This window comes from Triticum urartu, chromosome 5A (genome assembly GCF_056163025.1).
Source record: "Triticum urartu cultivar PI428250 chromosome 5A, HENAU_Tu73, whole genome shotgun sequence".
Lineage (NCBI taxonomy): Eukaryota > Viridiplantae > Streptophyta > Magnoliopsida > Poales > Poaceae > Triticum > Triticum urartu.
In genome coordinates, this window is record NC_141877.1 from 366,738,822 (window position 1) to 366,758,425 (window position 19,604).

The following is a 19,604-nucleotide window of genomic DNA, read 5'->3' on the forward strand; positions in this document are numbered from 1 at the left end:
CCGTTCGGCACTAGGATCTCCGGTGATTTGGATCACGATGAGTACGACTCCTTCAACCCCGTTCTCTTGAACGCTTCCGCATAGAGATCTACAAGGGTATGTAGATGCACTCTCCTTCCCCTCGTTGCTGGTTTCTCCATAGATAGATCTTGGTGACACGTAGGAAAATTTTGAATTTCTGCTACGTTCCCCAACAGTGGCATCATGAGCTAGGTCTATTGCGTAGATTCTATGCACGAGTAGAACACAAAGTAGTTGTGGGCGTTGATTTTGTTCAATATGCTTACCGTTACTACTCCAATCTTGATTCGGCGGCATTGTGGGATGAAGCGGCCCGGACCGACCTTACACGTACTCTTACGTGAGACTGGTTCCACCGACTGACATGCACTAGTTGCATAAGGTGGCTAGCGGGTGTCTGTCTCTCCCACTTTAGTCGGATCGGATTCGATGAAAAGGGTCCTTATGAAGGGTAAATAGCAATTGGCATATCACGTTGTGGTTTTTGCGTAGGTAAGAAACGTACTTGCTAGAAACCCATAGCAGCCACGTAAAACATGCAAACAACAATTAGAGGACGTCTAACTTGTTTTTGCAGGGTATGCTATGTGATGTGATATGGCCAAGAAGAATGTGATGAATGATATGTGATGTATGAGATTGATCATGTTCTTGTAATAGGAATCACGACTTGCGTGTCGATGAGTATGACAACCGGCAGGAGCCATAGGAGTTGTCTTTATTAATTGTATGACCTGCGTGTCATTGAACAACGCCATGTAATTACTTTACTTTATTGCTAACCGGTAGCCATAGTAGTAGAAGTAATAGTTGGCGAGCAACTTCATGGAGACACGATGATGGAGATCATGATGATGGAGATCATGGTGTCATGCCGGTGACAAGATGATCATGGAGCCCCAAGATGGAGATCAAAGGAGCTATATGATATTGGCCATATCATGTCACTATTATTTGATTGCATGTGATGTTTATCATGTTTTTTGCATCTTGTTTACTTAGAACGACGGTAGTAAATAAGATGATCCCTCATAATAATTTCAAGAAGGTGTTCCCCCTAACTGTGCACCGTTGCGACAGTTCGTTGTTTCAAAGCACCACGTGATGATCGGGTGTGATAGATTCTAACGTTCACATACAATGGGTGTAAGACAGATTTACACACGCGAAACACTTAGGTTGACTTGACGAGCCTAGCATGTACAGACATGGCCTCGGAACACAAGAGACCGAAAGGTCGAGCATGAGTCGTATGGTAGATACGATCAACATGAAGATGTTCACCGATGATGACTAGTCCGTCTCACGTGATGATCGGACATGGCTTAGTTGACTCGGATCATGTAATCACTTAGATGACTAGAGGGATGTATATTTGAGTGGGAGTTCATAAGATGAACTTAATTATCCTGAACATAGTCAAAAGGTCTTCGCAAATTATGTCAAAGCTCGCGCTTTAGTTCCACTGTTTAGATATGTTCCTAGAGAAAATTTAGTTGAAAGTTGGTAGTAGCAATTATGCGGACTAGGTCCGTAAACTGAGGATTATCCCCATTGCTTCATAGAAGGCTTATGTCCTTAATGCACCGCTCAGTGTGCTGAACCTCGGACGTCGTCTGTGGATGTTGCGAACATCTGACATACACATTTTGATAACTACGTGATAGTTCAGTTAAACGGTTTAGAATTGAGGCACCGAAGACGGTTTTGAAACGTCGCGAAACATATGAGATGTTTCGAGGGCTAAAATTGGGATTTCAGGCTCGTGCCCACGTCAAGAGGTATAAGACCTCCGACAATTTTCTTAGCCCACAAACTAAGGGAGAAAAGCTCAATTGTTGAGCTTGTGCTCAGATTGTCTGAGTACAACAATCATTTGAATCGAGTGGGAGTTGATCTTCCAGATGAGATAGTGATGTTTATCCGAAGTCATTACCACCAAGCTGCTAGAGCTTCGTGATGAACTATAATATATCAGGGACATATATGATGATCCTTGAGATATTCGCGATGTTTGACACCACAAAAGTAGAAATCAAGAAGGAGCATCAATTATTGATGGTTGGTGAAACCACTAGTTTCAAGAAGGGCAAGGGCAAGAAGGGATACTTCATGAAACGGCAAATCAGCTGCTGCTCTAGTGAAGAAACCCAAGGTTGAACCCAAACCCGAGACTAAGTGCTTCTGTAATAAGGGGAACAACCACTGGAGCAGAATTACCCTAGATACTTGGTAGATGAGAAGGCTGGCAAGGTCGATAGGAGTATATTGGATATACATTGTGTTAATGTGTACTTTACTAGTACTCCTAGTAGCACCATGGTATTAGATACCGGTTCGGTTGCTAAATGTTAGTAAACTCGAAATAAAAGGCTGCGGAGTAAACGGAGACTAGCTAAAGGTGAGCTGGCAATATGTGCTGGAAGTTTTTCCAAGCTTGATGTGATCAAACATCGCACGCTCCCTCTACCATCGAGATTGGTGTTTGCGTTGAGCATAGACATGATTGGATTATGTCTATCGCAATACGGTTATTCATTTAAGGAGAATAATGGTTACTCTGTTTATTTGAATAATACCTTCAATGGTCTTACACCTAAAATGAATGGTTTGTTGAATCTCGATCGTAGTGATACACATGTTCATGCCAAAAGATATAAGATAGTAATGATAGTACCACCTACTTGTGGCACTGCCACGTAAGTCATATCGGTATAAAACGCATGAAGAAGCTCCATGTTGATGGATCTTTGGTCTCACTCGTTTTTGAAAAGTTTGAGACATGCGAACCATGTCTATTGGTGTATATGCATGAAGAAACTCCATGCAAATGGACCGTTTGGACTCACTTGATTTTGAATCACTTGAGACATGCAAATCATACCACATGGGCAAGATGACTGAAAGCCTCGTTTTCAGTAAAATGGAACTAGAAAGCAACTTGTTGGAAGTAATACATTTTGATGTGTGCAGTCCAATGAGTGCTGAGGCGTGTAGTGGATATCGTTATGTTCTTACTTCACAGATGATTTGAGTAGATGTTGAGTACATTTACTTGATGAATCACGAGTCTGAATTATTGAAAGGTTCAAGTAATTTCAGGGTGAAGTTGAAAGATCGTCGTGACAAGAATATCTATGATATGATCATAGAGATGAATATCTGAATTACGAGTTTGGCACAGAATTAAGACATTGTGGAAATTGTTTCACAACTAATACAGCCTGGAACACCATAGTGTGATGGTGTGTCCGAACATCATAATTGCACCCTATTGGATATGATGCATACCATGATGTCTCTTATCGAATTACCACGATAGTTTATGGGTTAGGCATTAGAGACAACCGCATTCACTTTAAATAGGGCACCACGTAATTCCGATGAGATGACACCGTATGAACTATGGTTTAGAGAAACCTAAGCTGTCATTTCTTACAAGTTTGGGGCTGCGACGCTTATGTGAAAAAGGTTTCAGGCTGATAAGCTCGAACCCAAAGCGGATAAATGCATCTTCATAGGACACCCAAAACAGTTGGGTATACCTCCTGTCTCAGATCCGAAAGCAATAAGGGATTGTTTCTAGAATCGGGTCCTTTCTCGAGGAAAAGTTTCTCTCTAAAGAATTGAGTGGGAGGATGGTGGAGACTTGATGAGGTTGTTGAACCGTCTCTTCAACTAGTGTGTGGCAGGGCATAGGAAGTTGTTCCTGTGGCACCTACACCAATTGAAGTGGAAGCTTATGATAGTGATCATGAAACTTCAGATCAAGTCACTACCAAACCTCGTGGGATGACAAGGATGCGTACTACTTCAGAGTGGTACGTAATCCTGTCTTGGAAGTCATGTTGCTAGACAACAATGAACCTACGAGCTATGGAGAAGCGATGGTGGGCCAGGATTCCGATAAATGGCTCGAGGCCATAAAATCCGAGAGAGGATCCATGTATGAAAACAAAGTGTAGACTTTGGCAGAACGGCTCGATGGTCGTAAGGCTGTTGAGTACAGATGGATTTTAAAAGGAAGACGGACAATGATGGTAAGTATCACCATCAAGAAAGCTCGACTTGTCGTTAAGATGTTTTCCGACAAGTTCAAGGAGTTGACTACGATGAGACTTTCTCACTCGTAGCGATGCTAAGAGTCTGTTGAAATTATATTAGCGATTACTGCATTGTTTATGAAATCTTGCAGATAGGATGTCAAAAACATTGTTTTCTCAACGATTTTCTTGAGGAAAGGTTGTATGTGATACAACCGGAAGGTTTTGTCAATCCTGAAAGATGCTAATAAGTATGCAAAGCTCCAGCAATCCTTCTAAGGACTGGAGTAAGCATCTCGGAGTTGGAATGTATGCTTTGATGAGATGATCAAAGATTTTGGGTGTATACAAAGTTTATGAGAAACTTGTATTTCCAAAGAAGTGAGTGGGAGCACTATAGAATTTCTGATAAATATATGTTGTTGACATGTTGTTAATCAGAAATGACGTAGAATTTCTGGAAAGCATATAGGGTTATTTGGAAAGTGTTTTTCAATGGAAAGCCTGGATTAAGCTACTTGAACATTGAGCATCAAGATCTATAAGGATAGATCAAAACGCTTAATGGTACTTTCAAATGAGCACATACCTTGACATGATCTTGAAGGTGTTCAAGATGGATCAGCCAAAGAAGGAGTTCTTGCCTGAGTTGTAAGGTATGAAGTTAAGACTTAAAGCTCGACCACGGCAGAAGAAAGAGGAAGGACGAAGGTCGTCCCCTATGCTTTTGTCATAGGCTCTATACGGTATGCCATGCTAAGTACCGCACCTGATGTGTGCCTTGCCACATGTCTGGCAAGAGGGTAAAAAGGTGATCCAGGAGTGGATCACCAGATAGCGGTCAAAAATTGTCCTTGGAGTAATAAGGACATGTTTCTCGATTATGGAGGTGATAAAGAGTTCGGCGTAAAGGGTTACATCGATGCAAGCTTTAACACCTATCCGAATGACTCTGAGTAGCAAACCGGATATGTATAGTGGAGCAACCATTTGGAATAGCTCCAAGTGGAGTGTGGAAGCAGCATTTATAATATGAGCTAGAGATTTGCGAAGTACATACGGATCTGAATGTTGCAGACCCGTTGACTAAAACCTCTCTCACAAGCAAAACATGATCAAACCCAGAACTCATTGAGTCTTAATCACATGATGATGTGAACTAGTTTAGTGACACTAGTAAACTCTTTGGATGTTGGTCACATGGCGATGTGACCTGTGAGTGTTAATCACATGACGATGTGAACTAGATTATTGACTCTAGTGCAAGTGGGAGACTGTTGGAAATATGCCCTAGAGGCAATAATAAATTAGTTATTATTATATTTCCTTGTTCATGATAATTGTTTATTATCCATGCTAGAATTGTATTGATAGGAAACTCAGATACATGTGTGGATACATAGACAACACCATGTCCCTAGTAAGCCTCTAGTTGACTAGCTCGTTGGACATTGGATGTCGTTGATAACGGGATCACATCATTAGGAGAATGATGTGATGGACAAGACCCAATCCTAAGCCTAGCACAAAGATCATGTAGTTCGTATGCTAAAGCTTTTCTAATGTCAAGTATCATTTCCTTAGACCATGAGATTGTGCAACTCCCGGATACCGTAGGAATAATTTGGGTGTGCCAAACGTCACAACGTAACTGGCTGGCTATAAAGGTACACTACAGGTATCTCCGAAAGTGTCTGTTGGGTTGGCACGAATCGAGACTGGGATTTGTCACTCCGTGTGACGGAGAGGTATCTCTGGGCCCACTCGGTAGGACATCATCATAATGTGCACAATGTGATCAAGGATTTGATCACGGGATGATGTGTTACGGAATGAGTAAAGAGACTTGCCGGTAACGAGATTGAACAAGGTATCGGGATACCGACGATCGAATCTCGGGCAAGTACAATACCGCTAGACAAAGGGAATTGAATACGGGATTGATCGAATCCTTGACATCGTGGTTCATCCGATGAGATCATCGTGGAACATGTGGGAACCAACATGGGTATCCAGATCCCGCTGTTGGTTATTGACCGGAGAACGTCTCGGTCATGTCTGCATGGTTCCCGAACCCGTAGGGTCTACACACTTAAGGTTCGATGACGCTAGGGTTATAAAGGAAGTTTGTATGTGGTTACGGAATGTTGTTCGGAGTCTCGGATGAGATCCTGGACGTCACGAGGAGTTCCGGAATGGTCCGAAGGTAAAGATTTATATATGGGAAGTCCTGTTTTGGTCACCGGAAAAGTTTCGGGTTTTATCGATAACGTACCGGGACCACCGGGAGGGTCCCGGGGGTCCACCAAGTGGGGCCACCAGCCCCGGAGGGCTGCATGGGCCAAGTGTGGGAGGGGACCAGCCCCAGGTGGGCTGGTGCGCCCCCCCCCCCCACCAAGGCCCAAGGCACAAGGGAGAGTGGAAGGGGGCAAACCCTAGGCTCAGATGGGCCTAAGGCCCACCTAGTGGTGTGCCACCCTCTCCCCCCCCCTTGGCTGCCCCCCTAGATGGGATCTAGGGCTGGACGCCACCCCTAGGGGTGGAAACCTAGATGGGGGCGCAGCCCCTCCCCTCCCCCTATATATACTTGAGGTTTTGGGCTGCCAGACACACGGATTCAATCTCCTTCTTGGCGCAGCCCTACCCCTCTCCCTGCTCGTCTCTTACGGTGCTTGGCGAAGCCCTACTGGAGTACCACGCTCCTCCACCACCACCATGCCGTTGTGCTACTGCTGGATGGAGTCTTCCTCAACCTCTCCCTCTCTCCTTGATGGATCAAGGCATGGGAGACGTCACCGGGCTGTACGTGTGTTGAACGCGGAGGTGTCGTCCGTCCGGCACTAGGATCTCCGGTGATTTGGATCACGACGAGTACGACTCCTTCAACCCCGTTCTCTTGAACGCTTCCGCATAGCGATCTACAAGGGTATGTAGATGCACTCTCCTTCCCCTCGTTGCTGGTTTCTCCATAGATAGATCTTGGTGACACGTAGGAAAATTTTGAATTTCTGCTACGTTCCCCAACACCCCGCTGCCATGGGAGGGTAGGACAAAAAATGTCATGCAACTTCTTTTCCATAACCACGTATGACTATATTCGGAATACATGCCTACATTACATTGATGAACTGGAGCTAGTTCTGTGTCACCCTATGTTATGACTGTTACATGATCGATCGCATCCGGCAGAATTCTCCATCGCCGATCCAATGCCTATGAGATTTTCATATATTGTTCTTCGCTTATTTACTTTTTTGCTGCTACTGTTACAATCACTACAAAACCCAAAAATATTACTTTTTCTATCGTTACCAGTACTATCATATTACTTTGCTACTAAACACTTTGCTGCAGATATTAAGTTATCCAGGTGTGGTTCAATTGACAACTCAGCTGCTAATACTTGAGAATATTCTTTGGCTCCCCTTGTGTCGAATTAATAAATTTGGGTTGAGTACTCTACCCTCGAAAACTGTTGTGATCCCCTATACTTGTGGGTTATCAAGACCATTTTCTGGCGCTGTTGCCGGGGAGCATAGCTCTATTCTTTGAGTCACTTGGGATTTATATCTGCTTATCACTACGAAGAACTTGAAAGATCAAAGAACCAAAATCTATCCCTTAACTATGAGGGGAGGTAAGGAACTGCCATCTAGCTCTGCACTTGATTCACCTTCTGTTATGAGTAAACTTGCGACACCTACACATGCTATTGATTCTGATAGGTCGCATGTTATTGATGATGCCACTTCTGCTTTGCATGATACTTATGATGAAACTACTTCTATGCTTGATACTATTGTGACACTTGGTGAATTTCTTGATGAACAACTTGCTAGGGCTAGAGAGAATGAAATTATTGAAACTGATAATATTGATGAAAGTGATGATGAAGATTCTCCCCCTAGATATGAATTGCTTGTTGTTCCTGAGGGTTATGTTATGGATGAAGAAACTGCTAGAGACTTTCTTGCCTGCACTGATAGAAGTGATCTTAAGAAATTATTAGCTAAGCTGAAAGAAAAATCTCTCAATGCTAGAATGAAATATGATCCTGCTTATGCTACTTCACCTATCTTTATTACTGATAAGGATTATGATTTCTTTGTCGATCTTGAGTTAATTACTTTTGTTGAATATGATCCTGTCTATGGCTATGAATCTGAAACTGTTGTGGCACATCTTACTAAATTAAATAATATAGCTACCCTGTTCACTAATGATGAGAAAACTCGCTCCTATTATATCCTTAAATTATTTCTGTTCTCATTAAAGGGTGATGCTAAGATATGGTTTAATTCTCTTGATCCTGGTTGTGTGTGTAGTCCCCGGGATATGATTTACTACTTCTCTACTAAATATTTCCCCGCTCATAAGAAACAAGCTGCCTTAAGGGAAATATATAATTTTGTGCAAATTGAAGAAGAGAGTCTCCCACAAGCTTGGGGAGGCTTCTCCAATTACTTAATGCTTTGCCTGATCATCCTCTCAAGAAAAATGAAATACTTGATATCTTTTATAATGGACTAACCGATGCTTTCAGAGATTACCTGGATAGTTGTGTTGGTTGTGTTTTCAGGGAAAGAACAGTTGATCAAGCTGAAATTCTATTGAATAATATGTTGACCAATGAAAATAATTGGACACTTCTTGAACCAACCCTTAAGCCAACTCCGAAGAAAAGGGGTATTCTATTTCTCAGTCCTGAAGATATGCAAGAGGCAAAGAAATCTATGAAAGAAAAAGGTATAAAAGTTGAAGATGTTAAGAATTTACCTCCTGTTGAAGAAATACATGGTCTTAATTCATCACCTATTGAAGAAACACACGGTCCCGACAACCCGACACGGGCAGTAAAGGTAAATTCTCTCTATAGATTTGATGAAGGTGATATTCCTCGTAATAAGTCTGCTAGCCACTGCTTAGATGAATTTGATAACTTTATGGTTAAGCAAGAAGATTTTAATGCTTATTTTGGTAGACAACTGAAACGCAATGTTTATATGATTGAACACTTGAGTGATTATATGGCTAGTGTTAAAGGTGAACTTAAACTTATTAGTAAACATGCTTCTATGGTTACCACTCAAGTAGAACAAGTACTTAAAGCTCAGAATGATTTGCTCAATGAACTTAATAATAAGAAAAATGATAATGTTGTTAGAGTTATGACTAGAGGTGGTAAAATGACTCGGGAACCTTTGTATCCTGAGGGCCATTCTAAGAGAATTGAGCAAGATTCTCTAAGAACTACTATAGATGCACCTAGTCCTTCTAAAAGGAAGAGAAAGAAAAATGATAGGGCTTTGCATGCTTCTAGTGAACCTGTTATTGACACACCTGAGAATCCCAATGATATGTCTATTTCTGATGCTGAAACACAATCTGGTAATGAACATGAACCTAGTGATAATGTTAATGATGATGTTCATGTTGATGCTCAACCTAGTAATAATAATGATATAGAGATTGAACCTGCTGTTGATCTTGATAACCCACAATCAAAGAATCAACGTTATGATAAGAGAGACTTTGTTGCTAGGAAACATGGCAAGGAAAGAGAACCATGGGTTCAGAAACCCATGCCTTTTCCTCCTAAACCATCCAAGAAAAAGGATGATGAGGATTTTGAGTGCTTTGCTGAAATGATTAGACCTATCTTTTTGCGTATGCGTTTGACTGATATGCTTAAAATGAATCCTTATGCTAAGTATATGAAGGATATTGTTACAAATAAGAGAAAGATATCGGAAGCTGAAATTTCCAGCATGCTCCTAATTATAATTTTAAGGGTGGAATACCAAAGAAACTTGGAGATCCATGAGTACCAACTATACCATGCTCCATTAAAAGAAACTATGTTAAAACTGCTTTATGTGATCTTGGAGCCGGTGTTAGTGTTATGCCTCTCTCTTTATATCGTATAATTGATTTGAATAAGTTGACACCTACTGAAATATCTTTGCAAATGGTTGATAAATCAACTGCTATACCTGTCGGTATTTGTGAGGATGTGCCTGTTGTGGTTGCAAACGTTACTACTTTAACGGACTTTGTTATTCTTGATACTCCCGAGAACGATAGTATGTCTATTATTCTTGGAAGACCCTTTCTGAATACTTCAGGGGGTGTTATTGATTGCACCAAAGGCAATGTCACTTTTCATGTTAATGGTAATGAGCATACGGTACACTTTCCGAGGAAACAGTCTCAAGTCCACAGTATCAATTCTATTAGAAAAATTTCAACAATTACTATTGGAGGTTTTGAATTTCCTCTTCCTACTGTTAAGAAGAAACATGATATTCTTATTGTTGAGGATGTGCATATCCCCGTTGAGGTAACCTAGTGTTATTCGAAATTTCTCCGGTTCCATGTTATTCGGAATGAGTTTGTTAACAAGACTTGATCAACCTTGTTAATAGATTCCTTTTGATGAGCATGAGATGGATGAAGTTAGAAAACACAACTCTCTGTACCCTCTTTTTACTTTCTGTTATTTATATTAAATAAAGCAAAAATAGTAATTTCTGTCAGTTTCCTGAATTATCCATGCAATAAAAAATACCCCGAAAATAAAAGTTCTCCAAATGTCCTGAAAATTAAATATGATTTTTTCTAGAATATTTGAGAATATCTGGCACTGAGAACACACCAGGGGGAGCAAGCACCTGTCCACGAGGGTCCAGGGCATGCCTACCCCCTGGGCGCCCCCCTGCCTCATGGGCCCATGGTGGCTCCCCTCCACTTATTCCAGCCACCACACACTCCTTCTTCCTCCCAAAAAAATCACCAACCAGCTCAAGCACGAGTTCTAGCTCATCTTGCTGCCATTTTCGATCTCCTAGCTCAAAGCTCCATTCACAAAACTGCTTTGGGGGATTGTTCTTTGGTATGTGACTCCTCCAATGGTCCAATTAGTTTTTGTTCTAGTGCTTTATTTATTGCAAATTTTTGCTGCCTAGGTGACCCTGTTCTTGAGCTTGCATGCCAAATTTATGTGGTCAAAAGTAGTTTTAATGCATGATATAGTCTCTAGGCACTTGTGGGAGTAGTTGCTATCAATTTTGTTGAGTTTGGCTCACTTTTATTTTAAGTTACTAAAAATTTCAGAAATTTTCAAAAAAAGATGAATAGATTTTTGAGAGGCTCATCGAGCCGAAGCTCGAAGGATAAACAAAGTGAAGAGAACAAGAAGCCCAAGTATAATCTCCCTTGCACTGCGGAGGTTCGGCCTTGTGAATGGCCTTGTGATGATTTCTTGAGAGCAGTCGGGATTTATGATGATTTCTATGAGTTGGCTGAGAATGCAGGCCTCACCGCCTTCCTCCACGACCAACGCGAACAGCATCTCTTACTCACCAATATCTTTGTGCAGAACTTTCATTTCCATGCTAGGAGCTCACCACCTTCGGTGGAATTTTATTTATATGATGAGCATAAGGAGATGTCACTTCGTGATTTTTGTCGGGTTTGTTTGAATCTTTTTGAAGGAAGCATAGAGGAACCACATATGATTGCTGTAGGGGAAACGAGGAAAGTTTCCGATGCAAGAATCACTACCATACATTTTTCCTGTTTTACGTTACTTTGCAATATTTGCTAGTAGATGCTTAATTGGTCGCGGAAACTATGGCAACCTTAGTGCCCCTGATATTGTTATTTTGTGCCATGCCTTGTTCCGTGATGACACATTTAGTCTGGGCGCTATTGTTGCAAAGCGGTTAAATCTTAATCGTACGAAGGGCCCCATCTTGGGAGGTATCTTCGCCTCGCGCCTCGCTGCACATATTAACATACCTAATAGGCATTATGAGAAAGAAGAAAAGTTGCTACCTCCTGTTTTTCTAGACTATAAGAGTATGGTAGCACATAATTTTATCATTAAGTACAAGCTGATATTTGATAAAAATCACCCTGAGACTATTACTTTGCCTGCTCCTTCCTTGTTTGACTTATCTGCAAGCAAGTACCTTGTTCCGCTGGAGGCATTTCACGCCTACCGAAACCCCACACCAGCTACAAAGCCAGAGCCGGAACCACAATTTGATCCTCATCGGCAGTCTGTTTATTGATACGTCTCCAACGTATCTATAATTTTTGATTGCTCCATGCTATATTATCTACTGTTTTGGACATTACTGGGCTTTATTATCCATTTTTATATTATTTTTGGGACTAACCTATTAACCGGAGGCCCAGCCCGGAATTGTTGTTTTTGCCTATTTTAGGGTTTCGAAGAAAAGAAATGTCAAACGGAGTCCAAACGGAATGAAACCTTCGGGAACGTGATTTTCTCACCGAACATGATCCAGGAGACTTGGACCCTACGTCAAGAAACAAAGGAGGAGGCCACGAGGTAGGGGCGCGCCTACCCTCCCCAGGCGCGCCCTCCACCCTCGTGGGCCCCTTGTTGCTCCACCGACATACTCCTTCCTCCTATATATACCTACGTACCCCCAAACAATCAGATACGGAGCCAAAACCCTAATTCCACCGCCGTAACTTTCTGTATCCACGAGATCCCATCTTAGGGCCTGTTCCGGAGCTCCGCCCGAGGGGGCATCCATCACGGAGGGCTTCTACATCAACACCATAGCCTCTCCGATGAAGTGTGAGTAGTTTACCTCAGACCTTCGGGTCCATAGTTATTAGCTAGATGGCTTCTCCTCTCTTTTTGGATCTCAATACAATGTTCTCCCCCTCTCTTGTGGAGATCTATTCGATGTAATCTTGTTTTTGCGGTGCGTTTGTTGAGACCAATGAATTGTGGGTTTATGATCAAGATTATCTATGAACAATATTTGAATCTTCTCTGAATTCTTTTATGTATGATGGGTTATCTTTGCAAGTCTCTTCGAATTATCAGTTTGGTTTGGCCTACTAGATTGATCTTTCTTGCAATGGGAGAAGTGCTTAGCTCTAGGTTCAATCTTGCTGTGTCCTTTCCCAGTGACAGTAGGGGCAGCAAGGCACGTATTGTATTGTTGCCATCAAGGATAACAAGATGGGGTTTTTATCATATTGCATGAATTTATTCCTCTACATCATGTCATCTTGCTTAAGGCGTTACTCTGTTTTCATGAACTTAATACTCTAGATGCATGCTGGATAGCGGTCGATGAGTGGAGTAATAGTAGTAGATGCAGGCAGGAGTCGGTATACTTGTCTCGGATGTGATGCCTATATACATGATCATACCTAGATATTCTCATAACTATGCTCAATTCTGTCAATTGCTCAACAGTAATTCGTTCACCCACCGTAAAATACTTACGCTCTTGAGAGAAGCCACTAGTGAAACCTATGGCCCCCGGGTCTATCTTCATCATATTAATCTTCCAATACTTAGTTATTTACTTTGCTTTTTACTTTGCTTTTATTTTACTTTGCATCTTTATCATAAAAATACCAAAAATATTATCTTATCATATCTATCAGATCTCACACTCGTAAGTGACCGTGAAGGGATTGACAACCCCATATCTTGTTGGTTGCGAGGAGTTATTTGTTTTGTGCAGGTACGAGGGACTCGCGCGTAGCCTTCTACTGGATTGATACCTTGGTTCTCAAAAATTGAGGGAAATACTTACGCTACTTTCCTGCATCATCATTTCCTCTTCAAGGAAATACAACACAGTGCTCAAGAGATAGCAAGAAGATTTCTGGAGCCGTTGCCGGGGAGTCTACGCGAAAGTCAACATACCAAGTACCCATCACAACCCTTATGTAACACCCTCGATGCAACTATATCTCCCACGTGTCGAGGCGCGACTTAGAGGCATAATCGCATTGAAGGCATATGTCGCAAGTTAGGCAATCTTCACAACATCCCATGTAATATGAATAATAAAGGGGAGATAACATAGTTGGCTTACACTCGCCACGTCAATCAAGTACATAAATAACATTACATCATCCAAACACTCATGGCCCGACTACGGCGCCAAAATAAAAGAGAACCCAACATGCGACAACGGTCCCGTTCACCCCCAACTGGGCACCACTACTGATCGTCGGGAAAGGAAACATAGTAACGTTGAGAGTCTTCGTCGAACTCCCACTTGAGCTCAAACGCGTCTCCTGGAGTGGAATCATCAGGCCCTGCATCTGGTGCAATAGTAATCTGTGAGCCACAGGGACTCAGCAATCTCACACCCTCGCGATCAAGACTATTTAAGCTTATAGGTAAGGCAAGGTAAAATATGAGTGGAGCTGCAGCAAGCGACTAGCAAGTATGGTGGCTAACTTATTCGCAAAAGAGAGCGAGAAGAGGAGGCAAAGCGCGAGCGAGAACTAGGGAGCAACCTGTGCAAACATAACTCCAACACCGTGTCCACTTCCCGGACTCCGCCGAGAAGAGGCCATCACGGTAACACACTCAGTTGATTCATTTTAATTAAATTAAGGTTCAAGTTATCTACAACCGGGCATTAACAAATTCCCATCTACCCATAACCGCGGGCACGGCTTTCGAAAGTTCAAATCCCTGCAGGGGAGTCCCAACTTAGCCCATGACAAGCTCTCACGGTCAACGAAGGAATAGACCTCCTCCCAAGACGTTCCGATCAGACTCGGTATCTCGGTAATTCAAGACACTTTGACAGGTTAAAACAAGACCAGCAACACCGCCCGAATGTGCCGACAAATCCCGATAGGAGCTGCACATATCTCTTTCTCAGGGCACACTCAGATTGTCTTAGGTACGGGTAGGCCAGCCCAGAGTTGCCCCTGGTGGCCACCGGCAGCTGACAGGTGGACCAACACTCAGAGGAGCACTGGCCCGGGGGGGTTAAAATAAGATGACCCTTGAGTCTGCAGAACCCAAGGGAAAGAAAAGGCTAGGTGGCGAATGGTAAAACCAATGTTGGGCATTGCTGGAAAAGCTTTAATCAAGGCGAACTATCAAGGGGTTCCCATTATAACCCAACCGCGTAAGGAACGCAAAATCCGGGAACATAACACCGATATGACGGAAACTAGGGTGACAAGAGTGGAACAGAACACCAGGCATAAGGCCGAGCCTTCCACCCTTTACCAAGTATATAGATGCATTAATTAAATAAGAGATATTGTGATATCCCAACAAGTAAATAAATGTTCCAACAAGGAACGGCCTCCAATCTTCACCTGCAACTAGCAACGCTATAAGAGGGGCTGAGCAAAGCGGTAACATAGCCAATCAACGGTTTGCTAGGACAAGGTGGGTTAGAGGTTTGACATGGCAATATGGGAGGCTTGAAAACAAGTGGTAGGCATCGTAGCAATGGCATAGCAAAAGAGCGAGCAAACTAGCATAGCAAAGATAGTAGTGATTTCGAGGGTATGATCATCTTGCCTGCACAGTTGTCAGAGTTGACTGGATCCTCAAAAGCAAACTCAACGGGCTCCTCGTTAGCGAACTCGTCTCCCGGCTCTACCCAAATAAGACAAACAAGAAACAAGGATACAATCAACCACGTGCAAGGATCAAGCAATATGGTGCAATGATGATATGCTATGCGGGATGTGATGCGGGATGCAAAATGCAAGATATGGCAGGAAATGCATGAACCTGGCCTCATCTTGGAATTCTAAGTGTGCCACTGGGAAGATGAGATGAAATCGCTTGAAAACGATATAAAGAACACCGGAATCGGAGTTACGGTTTGGAAATGGCAAGCGATTCAAAAATGACACCGGTCTGCGATTTACAGCAAGTAGGCATCTAAATGCAATGAGATGAACATGCTACAGCACCCAAACATGACAACCAAATACATGGCAGAGATGCATACAAGATGCTTAACAAAAGTCTAGCACTGAGCTACGGCCAATTCATCCATTAACAGGTTCAAACAAGCATGGAAAAAATGCATATGACAAACAGATTTCAGACTTAGTGATATTAACACTTGTCTGGAATTTCAGATCAACTAGCCCTCTTCGGAGGAACAAAACTACATGCTATAGGACTTGAACATGGCAAAGTAAAACATGGCATGGAGCTACTCAAAGAGCTTAACTAAAGTCCCTTAGTGACCTTGAGCCAAAAGGGATCAGAAAATACAATTGCAAGTATGTGAACATAGCAAAAACATAATCAGTTTTCAGACTTTGTGAAAAACTGACACATGCTGAAATATAACTCAAGTAGGCATGTTTACGAGCTCGATGCACTTACTATGGTGCAAGTCATGGCAAGACAAGCATACACCCATCAACAAGGCACAAAATTCAAGCTATACATGGCAAGAACAATAGCATAGCATGCATGGATCAACTACAACATCATCGGCAAAATTGCAAACAAGTTGACAATCTGTCCAGATTCACAAAGTAGCAAAAGTAGAGCTCGATTGACTCAAGCTAGGTTGCTCCATAATTGCAAACAAAGACATGGATGGATAGAGCACTACAAGATTAACAAAACATCCTTACTGATCATCCTCAAAAGAGGCACGGATCACTAGGAAACAACATGAACATATGGCAACATGAGCTAAACAGATCAAGGACTTAGTGGAATTGCTAAGTCCCTGAAAATAGAATTAGCAAGTGCACCACTTTGCAAGCTTGCACAAGTCACCACACACATCCTAAAAATACATGGGTTGCACCTCTGGAAAGATGACAAAACCCTTAACAAAACATAAGTAGAGCATCAGGGCATATCATGCACACATTAATCATGGCAAAAATGACAAAAACCTAAACGGATTAGCAGATCTGACAATTATCTCAAGTAGCCCTCTTCTAACAGCATTTCGGGCATCAAGATGAACTCAAATGAAAATGATGCAATCGAATGAAATGATGTACTCTCTGAGATGAACATTTTGATATGCTATATGCATGAATCGGAGCTACGGATGCAAAGTTATGGAGCTACGAACATGAGCACTTGGATCTGAGAAATCTGGGACTTAGACGAAATTTACCACCGGATCTAGGGTTTCCAGATCTGCACGCCTCCCGAGGCGGCGGCGCGCGCACTGTAGACGGCCGGGGTTCGGTTCGCCGGCGGGAGAGAAAGAGGAGGCGAGGACGAGGGCGGCCGGCGGTGGTGGAGCTTGCCGGCGTCGAGGAGGCGGCGGCTCCGGGCGGCGGAAATGGCGCGGCGGCGGCGGGGACCTGCGGCGGCTGCGGCGGCCGGAGAAGGAGGCAGCGGGCGGTGGCTCGCGGGCGATGGCGGCGGTGGCGCGAGGCCGGCAGGCAGCGGCTCCGGGCGGCTGGCGGCGGAGGACGCCGGGGCTCGGGAGCTCCTCTCCCTGGAGCTTGGCGCGGAGGGGCGGAGGGGAACGGGCCCCGCAGGCCAGACGCGGGCCCCGCGGGCCGGCGGCGGCGGGAGGCAATGAAGTGGGCACAGCGCCACGTGGCTTCGCGAGATTGGCCCGGGCGGATCGGGCGGACATGTCCGACCTGGGATTTTTTGTCCGGCGGGCGACGGAGTGGAAAAAAATTAGGGTTTCGGAGAGGGAGATCCGCGAATTTCGGGAGGGGGGCTTTAAATAGAGGTAGAGGGAGCTAGGAGAGTCCAAATGAGGTGCGGTTTTCGGCCACGCGATCGTGATCGAACGCTCTTGATGATGGAGCAGGTTTTGGTGGGTTTTGGGCCAAATTGAAAGGGTGTTGGGCTGCAACACACACGAGGCCTTTTTGGTCCCTCGGTTAACCGTTGGAGTATCAAACGAAGCCCAAATGGTACGAAACTTGACAGGCGGTCTACCGGTAGTAAACCAAGGCCGCTTGGCAAGTCTCGGTCCAATCCGGAAATGTTTAATCCCCACACACGAAAGAAAGCTAGAAATGACCACCGGAGGAGAACGAAGCGCCGGAATGCAAAATGGACAACGGGGAAAATGCTCGAATGCATGAGACGAACACGTATGCAAATGCAATGCACATGATGACATGATATGATATGCATGACAACGATCACAACACACGGAGACAAAGACCCGAACCCAAGATAATAAATTAACTTAACACCGAAAACGGCAAGAGTTGGAGTACAAATTGGGAAAGTTACATCCGGGGTGTTACAACACTCCACCACTACGAAAGGATCTCGTCCCGAGATCTAGGACTGAAAGAACGTCGGGTACTTAGAACGGAGGTGATCCTCGCGTTCCCAGGTAGCTTCACGGTCGGAATGGTGTGACCACTTGACTTTGGGAAATTTATTGACTTGTTGCGAGTCTTGCGTTCAGTCTCTTCGAGAATAGCAACTGGGTGCTCACGATAGGAAAGATCTTCTTGGAGCTCAATGTCCTCGAAGTTGACGGTGCGGTCAGGAGTCTTGAAGCACTTTCGAAGCTGAGAGACATGGAACACGTCATGAACATTTGTAAATTTTGAAGGAAGCTCGAGTTGATAGGCGAGGTCGCCTCTCTTGCTGACAATCTTGAAAGGTCCCACGTATGTGGGGGCAAGCTTCCCTTTGATACCGAAGCGACGAGTACCTTTCATAGGAGAGACGTGGAGGTAAACATGATCTCTGATCTCGAAAGCCAAATCACGGTGCTTACTATCATAGTAGCTCTTCTGGTGGGATTGGGCTGCTTTGAGGTTATCACGAATGACTTTGCACATTTCCTCTGCCTCTGTGATTAAGTCATTACCCAAAAGCTGACGTTCACCGGTTTCAGACCAGTTGAGAGGGGTACGGCACTTCCTGCCATACAGAATTTCAAATGGGGCCTTGCCCGAACTTGCTTGAAAACTGTTGTTGTAGGAGAATTCAGCATAAGAAAGACAATCCTCCCACTTCATGTCGAAGGAGATCACACAAGCCCTGAGCATATCTTCAAGAATCTGGTTGACACGCTCGACTTGACCGCTAGTTTGAGGATGGAAAGCTGTACTGAAGCAGATGTTAGTGCCCATGGCCTTCTGAAAAGAATCCCAAAACTTCAAGGTAAAAATGCTGCCACGGTCTGAAGAGATCACTTGTGGAATACTGTGCAGAGAGACAATACGAGAGGTATAGAGTTCCGCCAATTGAGCTGCAGTGATCGACTCTTTGATAGGTAGAAAGTGAGCCACTTTGGTGAGTTTGTCGATGACAACGAATATAGCATCATTGCCATGCTTGGACTTGGAAACCCAGTCACGAAGTCCATTTCAATGTGGTCAAACTTCCATTCTGGAATGGCAAGAGGTTGGAAGAGACCTGCTGGCCTTTGGTGTTCTGCCTTCACTCTTCTGCAGACATCACATTCATTCACGAATTGAGCAAACTCGCGCTTCATTCGAGTCCATCAATAAGCCTGCTTGAGATCCTGATACATCTTCGTGCTCCCAGGGTGGATGGAGAGGAGAGAATTGTGAGCCTCGTTCATGATCACTTTACGAAGGTCACCTTTGGGTACAACAATACGATCCTCGAAGAAGAGAGTGTCCTTGTCATCAAGGCGGTAGCACTTGTACTTGGGTTGACTCTTGGCAATCCCAATCTTCACCTTTGTCACCATAGCATCAAGAAGCTGGGCTTGGCGAATCTGGTCTTCCAAGGTAGGAGAGACTTGAAGGTTGGCGAGGAATCCTTGAGGAACAACT